The sequence below is a fragment of the Eretmochelys imbricata genome, chromosome 9 (genome assembly GCF_965152235.1).
Source record: "Eretmochelys imbricata isolate rEreImb1 chromosome 9, rEreImb1.hap1, whole genome shotgun sequence".
Classification (NCBI taxonomy): Eukaryota; Metazoa; Chordata; order Testudines; family Cheloniidae; genus Eretmochelys; species Eretmochelys imbricata.
The window spans coordinates 37230314-37248879 of record NC_135580.1 but is presented as its reverse complement, the minus strand read 5'-3'; the positions used below and the strand labels follow the sequence as shown (position 1 = coordinate 37248879).

At 43.9% G+C, this 18566-nt stretch overlaps 1 protein-coding gene and 1 long non-coding RNA gene across 9 annotated transcripts in view; one reads left to right on the top strand and one right to left on the bottom strand.

Annotated features, from left to right (window-relative positions):
• The window catches only part of ACSL3 (acyl-CoA synthetase long chain family member 3), a 109048-nt gene that overhangs the window by 26507 nt on the left and 63975 nt on the right, over nt 1-18566 (top strand). Inside the window, exon 3 of one of the 6 annotated variants that reach the window (XM_077826944.1) lies at nt 10157-10261. The exons of the other annotated variants lie outside the window; for them this stretch is intronic. The gene's annotated coding sequence lies outside the window, so the exon portion shown is untranslated. The remainder of the gene's footprint in view (nt 1-10156; nt 10262-18566) is intronic. 6 annotated transcript variants of the gene reach the window in all.
• LOC144270464 (uncharacterized) overlaps nt 13129-18566 on the bottom strand; it is a 31104-nt gene continuing 25666 nt past the window's right edge. Inside the window, exons 5-6 of one of the 3 annotated variants that reach the window (XR_013347160.1) lie at nt 16793-17814; nt 13129-16718 (exon numbers count right to left, since the gene is read on the bottom strand). This is a non-coding gene — a long non-coding RNA (uncharacterized LOC144270464). Of the gene's footprint in view, nt 17815-18566 lie in introns of all 3 variants that reach the window. The other 2 variants (XR_013347161.1, XR_013347159.1) reach the window with 2 other exon arrangements.

Here is an 18566-nt window from a genome sequence, read left to right as displayed (position 1 = left end):
CATTTGATTACAAAGGTTAAGAGTCTGCTTTGTGCTGTCAGTGTTTGGGAAGTAAAGCTGTTGCGGTGCTGTAACTAGAGGGGGAAGCAGTGATTCATTTTGCAGTCATAGGGTAAGAGGTAACTGAAGGGAGGAGCAGACAGGAGAAAAAAGAAGCTGACCCAACAGAAAGAGGAGGGGCACAAGTAGGGGAAGTGGTCAAGCAGGAAATGCACAGGGAGATGAAAACCAAAAGACCACTCCAGGATGGAGGAAAGAGATGCAGAATAAAAATTGAAGCAAGCTGCTTACTCTTAAGGTTGTTGGCTGGCTTAATTCATCCTATTAATTAGTCAAAAAATTCAGAAATAAAACTTGCACCTTGCCCTAAAATGTTGTAGCATCTGTCAAATGTTGAAAGGCCTTTTGACACAATTTGGCGGTCTTCCTTGTTTTCGAGCAAGTTAACTCCTTGCTTATCCTACATGGCTTTCCCTCTACTTATATAGCCCCTACCATTGTAATATCTGAATATCTTACAAATACTAATAAACTTGTCCTCAAAATACCCCTTATGAAGTAGGGAAAATCTTTTAGATAAGGCCTCATTCAAAACCCATTGTGGTCAATAGGACTCTCTCTAAAGGATCAAGCCCTTTTGTCACTTTTGGAAGTGGCACTTAAGTCTTAGTCACTTAAACCTTGCAGTGCTGAGCGTAACAACACCTAAATACCTTTAAAAATCCTGGACCTTAGTGTCTTGCCCAGGGTTACACATGCACCGAATGTGCAAGAGCTGGGAATTGAATCCACGTCTTTGGAGTCCCAGTCCAGTCCCATAACCACAAGATCAGTCTCCTTGTAGAATGTTCTAAGCCCTTGTTAATGCTCTGAAGTAGCACTGTTTCAGTAGGGTTTTTTTTGTCAGCAGTCAGTTTAATGAAATTTGAGCTGACCATGGATTTGTTCTTGTCTACGCTTGGAGGCCAACACTGGTTCAGCTAAACAAACTGATCGAATGGTGGTGTTTCTACACGTAGGAAATCTCTCACTTGTTTTTTTATGGTGTAAGTTTGAGGAGACCAATCAGAGTGGAACATGATAAAAGTATATAAACTAGAGAAAGTAGATCAAGGGCTTCTGTTCTCCCTGTCTCATAACATGACACCCTTAAGCCAGTCTTTAGTGATTAGAGATCAGGATAAGAGCCAATATAGAGAACATATTATCCCACAATTACCTGCTGCATGGTTCTTATCTCTGAGGAAAGATAGTCCAGTGGTTAGCCCACAAGCCTAGCAGTTAGGTGACCTGAGTTCAGTTTCCTGCTTTGCCACAAACTTCTGTTGTGACCTTGGTCAAATTACTTAGCTTCCCAGTGCCTCAGTTCCCCATCTGTAATATGGGATTAATAATACTTACATACCTTACTGGAAATTATGAGGATAAACACACTAAAAATTGTGAAGCACTTGAGATCTATGGAGGAAAAGTGCTATGTAAGAGCTAGGTATTATTCTCTGAATCATATGGAACAGGTCACTGTTAGACACAGGTGACTGGATGGACTTGGGATCTGATCTAGTATGGCATTTTGTATGTCCCTAAGGGTGCATTTGTTTCTGTCATTGTGTCTAGTAGTTCTTCTGATAGTAAAAAATGCCTGTGCCCTTTTTACACAATAGTGAGAAATTTTCTAGTGCAGCTGGCATACATGAAGGTTCCAAAAACAGCTTAATCACTGGAGTGTGAGTAGAAATCAAACTGCCATATATAACTGTTAGCCTGGGTTTTCTGGTCACGTAAAACCACTTTATTTTCTTGTAATCAATACATTAATAAAAAACAGAGAATGAAACCTTGAAATTGAGAAATGTTGATTGACTGTTTTGTTTTTGAACAAATTGTTCTATTTCCTTGGTTAGAGGATCTGCACTTTAGCAGAGCTTTTAATATATTTCTGTGTGAAAGTAAACACTTAATGCAAAGATTTGTTTTCTTGACAATTGTTTGGTATAGAACTTCCTGATCTTTTTGTTTAATTTTTTCCCCCGCTACAGCACATAATCAGGTTAGCTGCATCTGTCACCAAGATCCCAGTGGTGGTACTAGCTTTTGGTATTCCCATAATGATTCTACCAGTCCCCTCTTTCGTTGCCTCTCTCTGTATGAGATCTGATGGAAGGGCTGAGTTAGAAATAGCTTCATTGGCACCTGCAGCAGTTGATTGGGCTGAATCATGAAAGTAGGGATCATGAGATAAGAGTGCTGTTTTTAGTGATTTTTTTTAATTTTAATATTTAATTGCTGAAATATACATGCAGGTACAGACATTAATCTTGCATCAAAATGAGTAAATATGATTGTTCTTTAAATGTCCTCAACTAAGCAGAGTATCTGTGCAAGACTTGCTTTAATGTCTTTAGGAAAAACAAGTCTGAAATGTGTAGTGACTTTTGTCCTTTGTATGTACCTTTTTCCAAGGTGAACTAATAGTTTCACACACATGCACAGGGTGTTGGGGAGGGGTAGAAAGTCTTCTAACCCTGTATTTAGTTCAGCTCTTACAATGAGAAAGTAGGGGTTGAGGAGGGTGCAGAGAAATTTCCGTTATGAGGATCAGGGTATCCAGTTGGCAAGGATTGTGAAAGCCCTGTAGCTTCTTGACTGCAGATCACTTTCTCAGTTGTCGCTACAATATACTTTCCCGCTCTTCAGAGCGAGCTCCCCTTACTGAAGGGTTTTTGTTAAATCTGAATAGCCTACGTATGGTCAGATAGAATTGTTTTAAGTATTTATTGTTGATTGGAAGTGACTTTGGCAGTCTTCCCACTTCCTAAGCTTGATGATAGCTTAGGGTATGTTGCAACACTGACAGAAGCTTCAAGCCTGTAAACAACAGCAGACCTGTCCCAAACTCGCTCAGTTGGGGAATTAATTTTAAAGCGGTGTTTTAATGTTTTGTTTGAAGCCGTGAATTGGTTTTTCTGTGTTTCAGGGAGGCATTTATTACCCTCAGGTTCTGAAATAACTGTCTCTGTTTGTAATTTGTTAATGGAGGCACCACGCAGAGCACAAGCCATGAGGAGGAGAGAGAGAAAGGGGGGTTCCTGTACGTAAAGGATCCGGGAGCTAATGCCAGCATTCTAGAAATTACAGGGAAATGACTGAGGGGATCGGAGTCGGGGGTGGGCGCTAGGACTCCTCTGAAGACAATTGGATAGACCTTAGCACCAGCACAACTTGCAGCAGCTACGTGTAAGGAAGACCAGCTGCCTTTGTCTGGGTCACAGGTGGGGTGGGGGCTAGGGACAGGAGGGAAGCGGGCGCGTGTGAACGCGTCACAAAGCAGATTTTCCGTTGCTACGGAGACGCTGCCTAGCTTAGAGCCGCTGTTAACCCCGATCTCCATTACATGAATGGCAGTTGTGGGAGCTGCTTGCCAGACTTCGCGGGGGTGTGTGTGGGAACGCGAGTGGGCTCCTCGGAAGAGGGCCGCAGGTAAGGTCAGTGGCTGAGGCGCACAGACCTTTTAAGCGATTGCAGGGTAAAAGATCGTTGGGCAGCCGGGGCACGGTGGGAAGCGGAGGGACCGGGGTTCAGTTACCCTCTCTAGCGGTGGAGACAAGCGTAGTTTGTCTCCACCGCTAGAGAGGGTAACTGAACCCCGGCTTCTAGTTCCGAGATCTTCTCGGCTCCTTGCCTTCAATTTCCTTTCACTTCTGTAAGGGTGTGCTTGCGGCAGAATTCAGAAAAACGGACCCTGTGCCCCGGCCATCATTCAAGGACAGTGACTAAATACTTTCTCCCATTTCCTGGGGAGGGAGATCTTGCTGTGTGTATCAGTGAAATGTTTTGACGTTGTTCGGTTCTTTTTAATAAGAAAACATTTTTTAAACAGTTATGCGGAAGTCTTTTTAAAAATACAGCTTTAGTTCATATTTCAAGACTGGGCATCAGCCCAGACCTGGGTAGTTTGAAGAAAAGATTATTTCCAGAGGACATCCATCATACTAGAGGCCCTTTTTACCTCAGTGTATTTAGAGCAATTTCCCTGGTAAAATAAGTCACTTTTGTATCTGTTTCCTACTTGTATGTAGTGACTAGAAAAGAGAGAGCATATGAGAATTTTACCACAAAGACAATAAACTGTGAACTAAGCAAGAATGTATTTTAAGTCCAAAAAGAGGAATTTAAAACCAGGAATTAGACTAATACATTTTGAAAAGTTCAGTAAAACAGTAAATTTCACTGCATGTTGGCTGAAATTGGTTGGTTTGTTTAAGAATCGCATTAGCAAATGCAATGTTGGTTATACCTTAAAACACTGGGAAAGTATACCCAGTGCAGTTTGCTTCCCCTCTCCCCAAAAACTTAAGTGGCTGACACGTGACTACAATCACTCAATCTCTATCCCATCTCAAAATGTCAAACTCAATTTTTTCAAGTGTCTGTCCACTTAGAAGAATAATTTCCAAGTATTAAAATATTGTGCTGAAACTTCTTAATGTGGTATTCTTAATATGTGAATTTAATAATTAAGCTTAAGTAAAATGGATTTCAGTGAAGTATCAAAGTAATCAAATTAAATATGGTGTTGCTAATATAAATCATGACTTAAATAGTATATCTTGTCTATCACTGCATCACCTCTTGGTAATAAATACTTGCTGGAAATTAACTAAAATGTTTTGGCTAGCAGCTAGAATGGGGGATTTCAGCGGAAATGTAGTAGAATGAAATGCTGCAGTAGGTCACTACTTAAAGGAGGCAGTGAAAATGCAGGTGGAAACTAGTAAAGACAAACTTTTTTAGATTTAAATTTGTGTATTACAAGTGTTTATATTGACTTGGTTAATTATTTAAAAATAGATCTAGGTGAATAAATCAAAAAAAAAATTCAGATGCTCTTTCAAATAAAACCTATACTCTCAACCCCTTTTCTTTGCTTTCTGTCAACGTTCATAAAAAGCAAATTAATTTTTGTTTGCAAGGTTCACTGAATTTGAAAGCTTTATGAATATTCATGCAAATGTATATTGGAACCAAAATTGTACTTGTGTGGCCATCTTGAAATCTTTCTGTGGGTTTGTGTTAGGTCATCTAATAAGGGTACAGAGACAAAATGATGTGAGTTAGGTAACCAGTGATAACATCTAGAACATTGAGTACTTTCAGCGAACAGTAAGCCACCCATAAGCTGAAATTCTTTTGTACAAAATAATAATTTCCACAGATATGGCTAATGAACTAATTTGTAACAGTGTTTACAGATTCCCAAACAGGGAAAATGTGTAAATTTGCTGACTAAATTGATTACAAATGTAAAGTTTAAAGCAAGAATCAGTATTTACCTAAAGGGATAATAAATAAAAACTTCATGTTTACTAAAAGTAATAATTATGCATTACAAACTCTTCCTCAGCAGTAGCTGGAAATATTTCCTTCGTGTCCATGGACTGAAAGATTTGAGGGGGAATGTGTAAAAGCTAATTTTGATTGTTGCCTCACTGGCTCCTTGACAATCTGCATGCATGTGGTTAATATTGTTTCAAACCTCTTGACTTTCATGACTTTGTAGGTGACCATGAACGATGAGTATTTTTATTACGTTACAATGCGTTTTATGAACTCAGATTTTGTGGGGGCAGTTCTCTTCAGGTGTAAAGTAACATAGTATAGATGAACTGAATACTTTACGTTTGTGTTCAAATCATATTGGATATATACCTTTTTTGTATACGCATCTGTGAAATGTACTTGATGTCCTGATTTTGAAAATATGTTCCTTCAAATAATTTTTTTTTTTTAAAATTGCATTTTAAAAGGTTTATCCTGCTAAAAAGGAAGAGGGGAGAAACCCTTTTGATTTTAGTTTGTCAATGTGAAATTTCATAATTTCTAACTGTTGATGTAATGTCTATATTGGCAAAGTCTTCAGTAATTACACCTACTTCATAATTGTTCTGTATCTGCAGCCATTTTACCCCAGGGTAAAGTGGGTGGTAAATGCTACCAAGTCGTCATGGTAGTGTTTCTCTCTCACTCTGTTCTGTCTGAACAACTACACTAGATGTAGGACAATGATGAAAAATCTACATGTTTCTTGGGCCTGGTCTACACTTAGAAGTTTTGCGGGCGGAGCTATGTCCTTCCCAGCATAGCTATGCTCGCAAAACTGTAGAGTAGGCAAAACTCCTATGGCTATCCTGGCCTGACTTTTAAAGGTAAACAGTGTTTAAATTCTGGTCTACCCTGAAAAGTGGCATGTAAACTAAAATATATGGGATTCCATGCTGATCATGTCTCGCTAATTTCAGTGTCTAAAGTAAAAATATTTTGTCTAATAGTTTATGAATTCCCCTTAAGTTTTGACAGTGATGCTGTTTTCTTTTTGGTCCCCATCTTGTGCATAATCAGTGGTAATAAAGATAGTGGAGACCAAATGTATGTCTTCAATGACACCTGTAGTCTTCACTGGGGATCAATCCTGTTGCATTGTAAGGCAAATCATAGCTGTTACGGCAAGTGCCTGAAACAGTAAATATTTTTAAATCCAATTTGGCATGTTGAGCTCTAAAGGACTTTTGTTTCCTTTGTATTCCACCCAAATCTCTCTACTCCTTGTGTAATATCTACATTACTTAGTCAAAACAGGTCATCATACCTAGAGTCATAGAATATAAGGCCAGAAGGGACCACCAGATCATCCAGCCTGACCTGTATATTACAGACTACTAAAGACCACCCAGCCAAGACCATCAAGCCCAATACTTGTCTGAAGTATTACAGTCCTCAGGAGACTAAACTCTTCTATGCCACAGGCAGAGAACAAGAGGGATGGAGGTGCACCAATGCCCAAGATCTCTGCAATAGCATGGAATTGACTAAGTGAGATAAACCCAGATTGTCCTGGAAAGGAACCTGCACTCCATGCTACAGAGGAAGGTGAACCTCCCTGAGGCCCTTGCCATTCTGACCTGGTGAAGAATTCCTTCCAGATGCCAGATATGGCAGTCAGTTAGGTCCTGAACATGTGAGCAAGACCCACCAGCCGCGCACCTGAGAATGAGATGGTACTGAGAATTCTTGGAGCACTGGCCCATTTTGTCTATTATCCCATTCCAGCCATGGCCATCCCTAATGTTACAGATGAAGGAAGAAAAAAACAAACAAACCAGAATACATTGTGGGGAGTGAATCCTTCCTGACCCTTACAGGGGACCAGCTGAAGCCCTGAAGCATGATATTTTTAAGAACATAACATGTAGAACCAGAAGAGACCAAGGTCGCCAAGCCCATCATACAATCCCATTCATAATTTTTGCAAGCTGTATCTTAAAACTAGTTAGATTGTTTACCCACAACTCCTATTGGGATGCTGTTCCACAACCTTATCCCACTGATGGTTCTAAATGTTTTAATTTCAAGCCTAAATTTATTCATGGCCAGTTCACCTCATTTGTTCTTGTCATTTTCCTTTACCTTAAATAGCTCTTCTTCCTCCCTGATCTATTTATAGAACGCATTCATATCCCATCTCAGCCTTTGTTTTGCGAAGCTAAACAAGCCAAGTTCTTTTAGTCTCCTCTCATAAGATAGGCTCTCCATTTCTCTGATCATCCTAGAAACCTTTCTTTGCGCCGGTTCCAGTGTGAATTCATCTTTCTTGAACAAAGGGGGCCACAATTGTACAGAGTATTCCAGAGGAGGTCTTACCAGTGCCTTGTAAAAGGGTATTAATACTTCCAAAATTTCTTTAAAAAATTTGCCCTCAAAAGAAACCTCAATTTTAAATTTTCTCATAGAATGGGAATTCTAAAGGTTGATTTAGAAAAATATAAACAGTTTTTTGTTTAAATGCGCCAAAACAAAATTGATGAGGCTCCCCAGAGACGTGGTAGCTGTACTTCTAGGCTCCCTGTTGCAGACCTGGCAGACCAGAGATCCCTGGCTCCAGACAGGGCTCCCATTGGTGCAGGACTGTTCGGTTTCTCTATGGCATGGAGTCTAGAAGCTATGACAGCCCTAGCTTGAGCCAGAGTTGCTGGGGTTTGTGGCAGCTTGCAAGGCAGGCAAGCTGTCAGAAAGCCAGACAGGTTTTCTTGGGAAACCAACCTGGTTTACATCGGAAGATCTGATGAAATCAATGTGTTTCTGCAGAACATTCAAATTTTGTTGAATTGGCATTTTCCAATGGAAAAACTCAGTCAGAAAATTTGTGACCAACTTTACGTTAAACAAATAGGCCTGGCATCCCACTTCAGTTTGAATAATTGGGAACATAATTCAGTGACTCAGATTATTGACTGACGTAATTGGTATAGCTCCACTGAAGTCAATTTACTCCAGCTGAGAATCTGTCCCAATGTTTGAAGACCTAGGGATTCAACAAACTGCTATAGGATTTTCTTTAAAACTACTCAAGATGAGGTACTGAAGAGGAGGGGATACAATTTTTACTGTCTAAGGCTCTTACTATTTTGTTAGTTTTTTAGTGACAAAGAAAGATTCCAGTGACAACTACTGGGATTTCATTGTTCTAGTTCTTTAAAACAGTTGAATGAAACTTTTTATTCCACAGAAGTGTAGCATTCACTCCAAATGAATTCAGAATTCCCTCACAATTTTCTTAGTCAGTGCTCAGCTCTTTTGTTAACCCTTAAACAGGGATGAATGGTATGTTTAAAAACAACCAACCTTCATCATTATTTCTGTGGTGATTCTAGCTAAGGACCTGCATGAAGCATCAGGACCCCATTGTAATAGGCACCATTGAAACTAACACCAGGAGTCCTTGAGAGTTCGCTGCCTATAATTTGCAACTCGGCTGAATCATCTTGTCCCTTGCCATTGTCATGCCCCAGTAGACTCACCAAAACTGGTGCTAGAGTAGAGAAACATGAGAATTGAGAAGAATCTGAGTTACAGTAAAAATAGAATAAACTTTCAGCATGATTGTCTTAAACTATTTTAAAAAAGGAGTTCAATGACACTTGTAACTTGTTAAGCAGAGAAGAGCAGTCCTTGGTTTGGAGACTGCAGTCCATGTGACTTAATTTAAAAAAGAAAAATTCAGTCAGATTCTTGAGAAAACCCATCACTGTCTTCCTAATTCTTCAAGTCTCTCTGTAGAATTGATTGTAACCTAGGATTTCCTTGGTTTCTTATTACACACACTGCAATTGTACATTTCATTTTGTATTGCCATTGTGTTATCACATCTGGCAATTAGCATAGTGAGTCAGTGTAAGGCAGCCAGCTCACCCCTGCGGCACCTCCAGCTGGTCTTAGTCAGGAATTAGCTCACCAGGCTCTGGAGCGCCCTCTGCAGGCTGGTGATCCACCTTATTGCTGGCCCCGTGTCCCTCCCAGACCCAGTGTCCCTTGTCTCTTGGATGGCTGCTCCTGGTAGTACACCCACTGTCTCTCAGGGTTCCTACCCACTATCCTCACCTTCTCTCAGTGTAAGGCTGCTGCCAGTCACCAACTAGCCCCTTGTATCGGGGGCAGACTGCAGTGTAAAAGCCACTCATCACTGGCAAGGAGGAGTTTGGACATGCTGCCTCGGCCTACCCGTGGGCTGCCCTCTTTGCAACCCCAGTACCTGCCTGGCCTTCTACTAGGCCACGGTCTGGGATTTTCCCGGCCGGAGCTCCCCAGCTCCCTTGGCCTTTCTTCAGCCCTGCTCCAATCTAGGTACTCTCTGCTCCCTGCAGCCAGGTCCCTCCCTGTCCAAAGACAAGAGAGAGAGTGACTCAGCTCCTGGCTCACTGCCTACTTATAAGGCCAGCTGAGCCCAAATTGGGGCATGGCCCCAGCTGAGCCTACTTCCCTACTCAGCCTGGGCTGCTTGCCCCAGCCACAGCCCTCTCCTGGGCTGTTCTAAGCCCCTCAGGGTAGGAGTAGGTGTCTACCCCACTACAGTCAAACAAGCCAATAATACGATATTTTTAGTCCTTTTGTTTTTACCCAGATACAACTTCTACTAGTAAATGTTGCTAAATTTTGAAAAAGATCTGGTTACTCAATTGCTATTGTTATGTAACATGAATATCATTGCTTGGAAAATTACAAATCTTAAACTACAAAAGTGATTTGGGTGAAAGTACAACAGTTACAGTATAAAATTATACTTTTATAATTGCCTTATTTAATTGGGATTTTTCTTCTGTAGATTTCACCACACTTGCCTGTGACAGCTCCTGTGGGATAAGCTGGGACTGAAGCATCTGGCAGTGGCTTTCACGTCTTTACCTGCCACGATGAAAAGTTGCATGAGGTTTCTTTTTTTTTTTTTTTGACACTCTGTGTGCATTTATTCTAGTGTAGTTGTCACAAGATAAGCAGATCAGTTAGTAAACACATTTTTGTAAGGATTTATTTCTTTCCCACTTCACAAAAGTTTACTTTTGAAAGTAAAGGGTAGAATAGTATTAGCATGGTAAGTACATCACCAGGACAAATCACAGATTATAGTCTAAGAAGGAAGGATCAGCGCTGGAAACTGCCAGTCCCATTTCCCCAAGATCCAAAATAAATATGCCTGACTTGCATTGACTTGGAGGACTGAAGTAGAGAACACAGAGGATTTCTTGTTTTCTCCCTCTCTCACACTTCAGTACTGCTCCATCAAAAAGTATCATGCACAACTGTATAGCGATTGTGTGTGCATGTGCATGTAAACAGAGTTATCTCTTTAAGTTTTCTGCAGTGTTCTTTCATTGATTAGTAGCATCTTTTCCTCAAAGATTTTAACTTATGCTGCTGAGCTATCTTGCATCTTGTACTTAATAATCAGGATCTGATTCCAGAAACAGTTCTACCACTCGAGGACCGATATGGCTTCTTGTTACTCCAAAGCCGGATGTTTGGAACCAGTCCTATATAAAATGGACAGTCTGAATTGCATTTGGCCTTCATATTCAGCAACTGCTAACTATTTAGTTTCATTTTCCTACTTTGAATTTCTGGAATATCTAATGTTAAAGCATAAGCTCATATTCAAAAATTAGTCTGTTATATAGAACAAATTAGTCTACAAACATTTGTATCTTAATTGAAAATGATCTTTTATTCATTTTTTAAGATGTCAATATAAGTGGTTTTTGTCGAGAGGATTTTAAAGAAATCTACTTGAGGGGAGGGGAAGTGATTTTTTTTTTCCTGAAAAAACAACAGTGTGTATTCCTCTGTGGTTGGCTGCATTGAGATAAGAATTCTATTCATATAAGAATTGCTGAGTCTACACATAAAAATGTTTTTTTTTTTTTTTGTAATTGCTAGCCCTAGAAACTCAACTTGGCCTCTTCACAGTGAAGCTGGATTCTTTCCTCCTCCCACATCATTATCAGGAATAAAGAACCTACAAGAGTTTGGAGTCTCCTGAAAAATGTCCTTAAATGCTTGTTTGAAGATGGGGACAGTGCTCTGTGCACTGAGCGTCTTTTAGAGTCTTGATATCCCACAAACCGGTTTTGATTCAAGTGAACAGTTAGGCCATCATATCCTGAATAAATCATCAGGAAGGAATAGGCCCATATCTCCTCTAGCTGACAGTCCATCAGTTCTGAGTTTGGATTGTGTTCTGTAAGGCCTTCTTAATTGCCATTAACCTGGCAAAAAGGGGAGCTGGCTCAATAACATACCCACGTGAGTGGTCCCTGGGTTGGAGATAACAGTTCAGATATTTTTCCAGTGGAAAAATATAAACATCTGTTTGCTTTACCTATAAATATGACCATCTGCTCAAGAATCACTGTCCATCTATGGGTATTAGCCAGGATGGGCAGGAATGGTGTCCCTAGCCTCTGTTTGCCAGAAGCTGGGAATGAGCGACGGGATGGATCACTTGATGGTTACCTGTTCTGTTCATTCCTTCTGGGGCACCTGGCACTGGCCACTGTTGGAAGACAGGAGACTGGGCTGGATGGACCTTTGGTCTGACCCAGTAGGGCCATTCTTATGTTCTTAGCGTGATACATGCTTTCTTCAGTCACAAGGTGGATGTTGCAGGAGTAGTTGATGTGAGGCTTTCCCCTATTTCCTCTGGTAGCTTCATTGACATTTTTGCTCAGGAGACAAAGGGCCCATGATCTGTATGGCTAAGGCAAACGTTTATCTGTTGGGGATGATGTTAATCCCATTGTGCTGAAAATGTTGCCATGTTTAATCATGCAGAACCAGTGCTCCTATTTAATTCGCTGCCTAAGATCCCTTTTCCTGACAGTGTGGGAGACAAACTGCTGAAGGAAAAACAAACAAGGAGTGAAAGTATCTTGTGTTTTGTTTTTTTTTTTACCCACCTTTTAGCCATGCAAGGAAAGAGACAGAATCTCTATGTTGCCAACAAAAGTTCCTTTTGTCACAGTTTATCTTCTGCAAGAATTTCCATCTTGCAAATGAGATCATTTAGATCATCCGATGAAGTGAGCTGTAGCTCACGAAAGCTTATGCTCAATAAATTGGTTAGTCTCTAAGGTGCCATAAGTACTCCTTTTCTTTTTGCGATCATTTTAGTATGACTACTAAAATATTACTTCCCTCCTTCCTTCAGAAAGGAACTATGGATTTTCTTTCATTCCCTCTTGGAAGATGTTTTCAAATTGGAGTGGTAATATCTCTCATTAAACAAGCACAAAAAATCTATACTGTACTAAAGTTAAATGCTGACTGCCAAATTACCAAAAGTGGATGCTGTAGTTGTCATGCTTGTTAAGCATTCTGTCATCCCCCAGAAAATTGTAAAGATAAAACACTTGAAGCTCTATTGGCCTCTGCAGCAACCATCTGCTTTGCAAAAGCTATTCTTTGTTTTTCCTGTTTGAATTATATCAGTGCTATAGAATTTTGTAAATGCAAAATTAACTTTTTGTAAAAGTAATCTTCACAACACCCTTTTGGCGTAGGCAATTGTAAGTAGTGGTGTCCTCATTTTACTGAAGGAGAAACTGAAGTAAAGAGATTAAGTAGAGCTGTCAACCGATTAAAAAATTAATGGTGATTAATTGCACTGTTAAACAATAATAGAATATCATTTATTTAAATATTTTTGGATGTTTTCTACATTTTCAAATATATTGATTTAAATTACAACACAGAATACAAAGTGTACAATGATCACTTTATATTTTTTATTACAAGTATTTTCACTGTAAAAAAACAATAGTTTTTTCAATTCACCTCCTAAAAATACCATAGTGCAATCTTTGTGAAAGTGCAACTTAAAAATGTAGATTTTTGTTGTTGTTACATAACTGCACATAAAACCAAAACAATATCAAACTTCAGAGCCTACAAGTCCACTAAGTCCTACTTCTTGTTCAGCCAATTGCTCAGACAAACAAATTTGTTTACATTTGCAGGAGATAATACTGCCCGCTTGTTTACAGTGTCACCTGAAAGTGAGAACAGGTGTTCGTATAGCACAGTTGTAGCTAGCGTTGCAAGATATTTACATGCCAGATGTGCTAAAGATTCATATGTCCCTTCATAATTCAACCACCATTCCAGAAGTCAGGCCCCAGCTCAAGTCGAGCAGTGCAGCCCATCCCATGCTTTGCCTGCGAGCCCGGATAGCGGTGCAGGCCCTAGCTAGCTTCAGGTCTCATCGATGCCCAAAGCTGTTATAGCAGCTCAAGAGATCCTGACGCTCCTGGTGCTGCCCACACCGGCTCCCATGGTATCCCTCTCGGCGAAAACCTGCGTTGGGACACATGCATGTGTTTCTGCCTCAGCAATACCGATCCCCATCGAGAGGGATATCCTGCCTTCATTCGCTCGCCCGAAGCCGTCACACCTCAGGACTGAAGAGGCAGGCTTAGTGGAGCCCTCTTCGGTCCCCCCTACTGGGGGCACCGATCGAGGGACTCAAGGTGTACCTCGCCGGTAGATTGGCGCAGATACTCTGAGGCACTGATCAGACACCAGGGATCACCGATCACTGGGCCGTCGTTGCCTGGCTCCAAGAAAGAGGCTGCCCTACTGAGGACGATACTCCTGGCAACTGGCCCGTAATAGCTCCTGGTCCTGTTAGACATACCGGTCGAGTAGTGTGAGGCATGGCTCGTCGGGTATCCGACGTAGATCCTCCAAACGCCGTTGCTCCCCGGGAGCCCAACAGAGACAGTCTCGCTCGGACAGGTCGACTTTAGGACGCAGTGACTGGTTCCGGTTGGACAAGAACCACCGTTCAGCCCAATCCTGATTGTCCGGTACCAATCGCTCCACTGGTAGCTCCGGCTCGGAGCAAGGTCTCCTGCCTGCGGATAAGCTCTGGTACCGGCAGTGCCATCTACATTATTGGCACCGAAATCTGTCCCACGGCCCCAAGCGCAGTGGCCGGCACCATGGTATCCATGGAACCCACGGGGGTTCACCCAACCTTCCCAGGCTGCCCTATCGGTGTTGGGAGCCTCGGAAAGGCCAGCAGCCTCGGTATCCCGTCCCTCTCCTGTGCTTGGAGAGGGGGACCCAGGAGGACCCAGGGGAGCAAGCTGCTGGACTACCAATGGACGTGGAGGTTGCCATGGTACTGGCATCGTCCTTGTCGTTGCTGGACGAGGCTATAACGGGAGCCCCATCACCCAGTTCCTCAGGATGACGCCAAAGCGCACCAGGAATTTTTGAAGAGGGTTGCTTCTAACCTGGGGCTTCAGGCAGAGGAATTTGAAGAGCCCTCAGACTCTGTTCGATGTCCTCAGCTCCTGCCAGGGTGGCTCTATCCTTTCATGAAGGGGTTTCCAAAATCATTAATACCTTGTGACAGACCCCCTCTTCCCAGGTCCCTATCTTTAAAAGGACCGAACACAAGTACTTCGTGCTGACCAAAGGGCACGAGTACTTGTACTCCCACCCAGCCCCGTAATTCCCTTGTGGTTGAGGCGGTTAACCACAAGGAGAGACAAGGACAACCTGGGGCCGCCCCCAAAAATAAAGACTCGAGGAGGCTGGATCTCTTTTGGATGTAAGGTTTATTCGTCTTCCAGCCTTCAGCTGAGAGTGGCCAACCACCAAGTCTTCATTGGCTGATATGACTTTAAGTGGCAAGCCAGGGCCAAGTTCAAAGGGTTGCTCCCCAAGGCTTCCAAGAAGGAGTTCCGAGCAGTCCTCAATGAGGGCACGACTGCGGCCAGGGCGGCCCTCCAGGTGGCGTCGAATGCTGCTACCTGCACCATGGCTTCCTCTGTCTCCACACAGTGAGTCTCTTGGCTGGTCCTCTCTGGGTTGTCCTCCAAGGCCCAGAAGTCAGGACTTCGACGGTGGGGCCCTATTTGCGGAGCAAACAAGACAGCAAGTTGCATGGCCTCAAGGATTCTTGCACCACCCTGAAAACCTTGGGTCTCTACGTCCCAGCCCCAGCATGTAAGAAGTTCAAACCACAGCAGCCTCAGGGCCGGGGAGCCAGCCTCGGCAGGGCCAGCCCCATAAACAAGACAAGGGTTACAAGCTCCACCTGAGCCACCTGCCTCCATCCTCAGCCCAGTCGGGCTCAACCCGTAATGAGCAGATTGCCAACCGGTTGTTTTGAGGGTGTTCCCAAGGGCAACCTACCAGACTATTCCCTGGATCCATCTTTCCCAGTGTTCTCCGACTGCCTTTCCCCTTTCCTCCTGGCATGGACCACTATAACTTTGGACCGCTGGGTCCTCAACACAGTGGAATAGGGTTATATTCTCCAGTTCCTTTCTACCCCTCTTCTCACCTGCCTTCCCCGTCACTCTTCAGTGACCCCTCTCATGAGAGTCTCCTCATGCAGGAGGTAAAGGGGTTACTACAGCTGGGTGTGGTGGAAGAAGTTCCTCTCGAGTACAGGAACAAAGGGTTCTATTCCCAGTACTTTTTAATCCCAAAGGCCAAGGGCGGTCTGCGGTTCGTCCTGGACCTGTGAGACCTCAACGAGTACCAACAGAAGCTAAAGTTCCGCATGGTCTCTCTGGCTTCTAGTATCCCCTCCCTGGATCTGGAAGACTGGTATGCCACCCTCAACTTGAAGGACACATACTTCCACATAGTGATCTTTTGAGGACAGTGGGGCTCCACCACTACCAGTTTATGGTCCTCCTGTTTGGCTTGGCAACAGCACCAAGGGTGTTTACCAAGTGCATGTTGGTGGTGGCAGCTTACCTCAGGTGCCGGATTATCCAGATCTACCCATACCTCAATGACTGGCTCGTCAAGGGTGGTTCAAGTCTCAAGTCCAAAGGGATGTCGCTGTGCTTAAAGCCACACGCCGCTCTCTGGGCCTACTGGTGAACGACAAAAAGCTGACGTTAATGCTGGTGCAGAGGATAGAGTTCATCGGAGCGGTTCTTGACTCCATCAGCACCAGAGTGTTCCCACCACTGGAAAGGTTCTACACAATGGCAAACCTCATTGTGGAAGTTTCTGCATTCCCTCTGTGTACAGCCAGGGCCTGCCTGTGCCTGCTGGGCCACATGGCAGTGTGCACTTATGTGGTCTACCATGCCAGGCTCCTACAACAATGGCAGGCAACAGTCTATTCCCAGTCCCGAGAAGATCTTTGCCATTCCCCAGGCTATACTTAGCTCGCTGAAATGGTGGACCAACTGCAGGACAGTTCTGGAAGGGGTTCCATTCGACAGCCCTCCTCACTCCGTCGAGTTGCTGTCGGACGCCTCAGACCTTGGCTGGGGGGGTCCCTGGAGGAGGCATGGTTACACATAAACGTCAAAGAGCTCCAAGCAGTCTGGCTGGCGTGCGGAGTCTTCTTGCCCCACCTGTTGAGCAAGGTGGTATGAGTCCTGACAAACAAGACAGCTTGATCATCAACAAGTACGGGGAGTGCACTTGCCAGCTCTCTGTCAGGAGGTGCTCCGTCTGTGGAACTTCTGATTCAGCCACGAAATCCACCTAGAAGCTTGTCACTTCCCCGGCATCAGGAATACACTGGCAGACTAGCTCAGCAGGGACTTTTCCTCTCACCACGAGTGGTCACTCCATACAGAGGTAGCCTGCATGATCTTCCAAAGGTGGGGAACTCCCCAAGTGGACCTGTTCACTACCAGACAGAACAGGAAATGCCACCAGTTTTGTTCTCAACAGGGTCTGAGCAAGGACTCCCTCGCCGATGCCTTCCTCCTGTGGTGGTTGGGGAGCCTGATGTATGTGTTCCCTCTGATTCCACTCATCAGCAGGACCCTGGAAAAAATCAAGAGAGACCGGGAGCAGGTTATCATGATTACCCCAGTGTGGCATTACCAGCATTGGTTCGGCATGCTCATGAGCCTGTCAGCGGCCACTCCCTGGCCCGTGTCCAACCGACCAGACCTGCCGTTGCAGGTCCACGGTCAGCTCTTGCACCCCAGCCTCGGGTCCCTCCACCTCTCGGTATGGATGCTGTGTGGCTGAACCCAGAGGAGCGGACCTGTTCGGAAGGAGTCCAACAGGTCCTCCTGGAAAGTAGGGAGCCCTCAATTAGACTGATTTACCTGGCCAAGTGGATGAGGCTGGGCGTCCGAATGGGGCATATCACCCTCGTGTTCTTTCATACAGGCTGTTCTGGATTGCCTGCTCCATTTGAGGAACCAGGGCCTGGCACACTCTTCTATTAGAGTGCATCTTGTGGCCATCTCCGCTTTTCACCCACTGATCCAAGGACAGACAGTGTTCTCCCATGACATGACGGTCAGATTCTTGAGAGGGCTGAAGAGACTTTTCCCGCAGGTGCAGGCTCCCTTCACGCAGTGAGATCTTAACTTGGTCCTCTCTCTAGGCTCACTGACCCGCACTTTGAACCACTGGAGTCCTGCTCCCTTTCCCATCTGTCATGGAAGGTTGCGTTCCTGGTGGCAGTGACATTGGCGAGACAGGTCTCTGAAATTAAAGCCTTGATCTCAGAACTGCCGTACACTGTTTTCGACAAAGATAAAGTTCAGTTGCGGCCCCTTCTTGGCAAAGGTGGTCTCCACCTTCCACATGTACCAGGACATCTTCCTCACGGTGTTCTGTCCCAAACCACACAAGACCACTGAAGAGAGGCGTCTTCACACCCTGGATGTCCAGAGGACCTTGGCTTTTTACTTAGAATGTCCCAAGCCTTTCCATAAATGGACTCAACTCTTCATCACTATAGCGGATAGGATGAAGGGTCATCCGGTGTCCTTGCAGAGGATTTCCAATTGGATCACCTCATGCATAAGGGCCTGTTACGACCTACTGAGAGTTCCACAGCTGCCAATTGTCAGAGCCCACTGGACAAGAGCTCAGGCGTTTTTGGCAGCCTTCCTGGTGCACATCCCTATCCAGGACGTCTGTAGAGCTGCAACGTGGTCCTCTGTCCGCACGTTTACTGCTCATTATGTCATCACTCAGCAGGCCAGGGATGACACTGGGTTCAGCAGAGCTGTGTTGCAATCTACACGTCTGTGAACTCCTACCCACCTCTAAGGGTAATGTTTTGGAATCACCTAATATGGAATGGACATGAGCAAGCACTCGAAAAAGAAGAAAAGACAGTTACCTTTTCCGTAACTGGTGTTCTTCGAGATGTGTTGCTCATGTCCATTCCATGACCCGCCCTCCTTCCCCACTGTCGGAGTTTCTGACAAGAAGAAACTGAGGGTGGG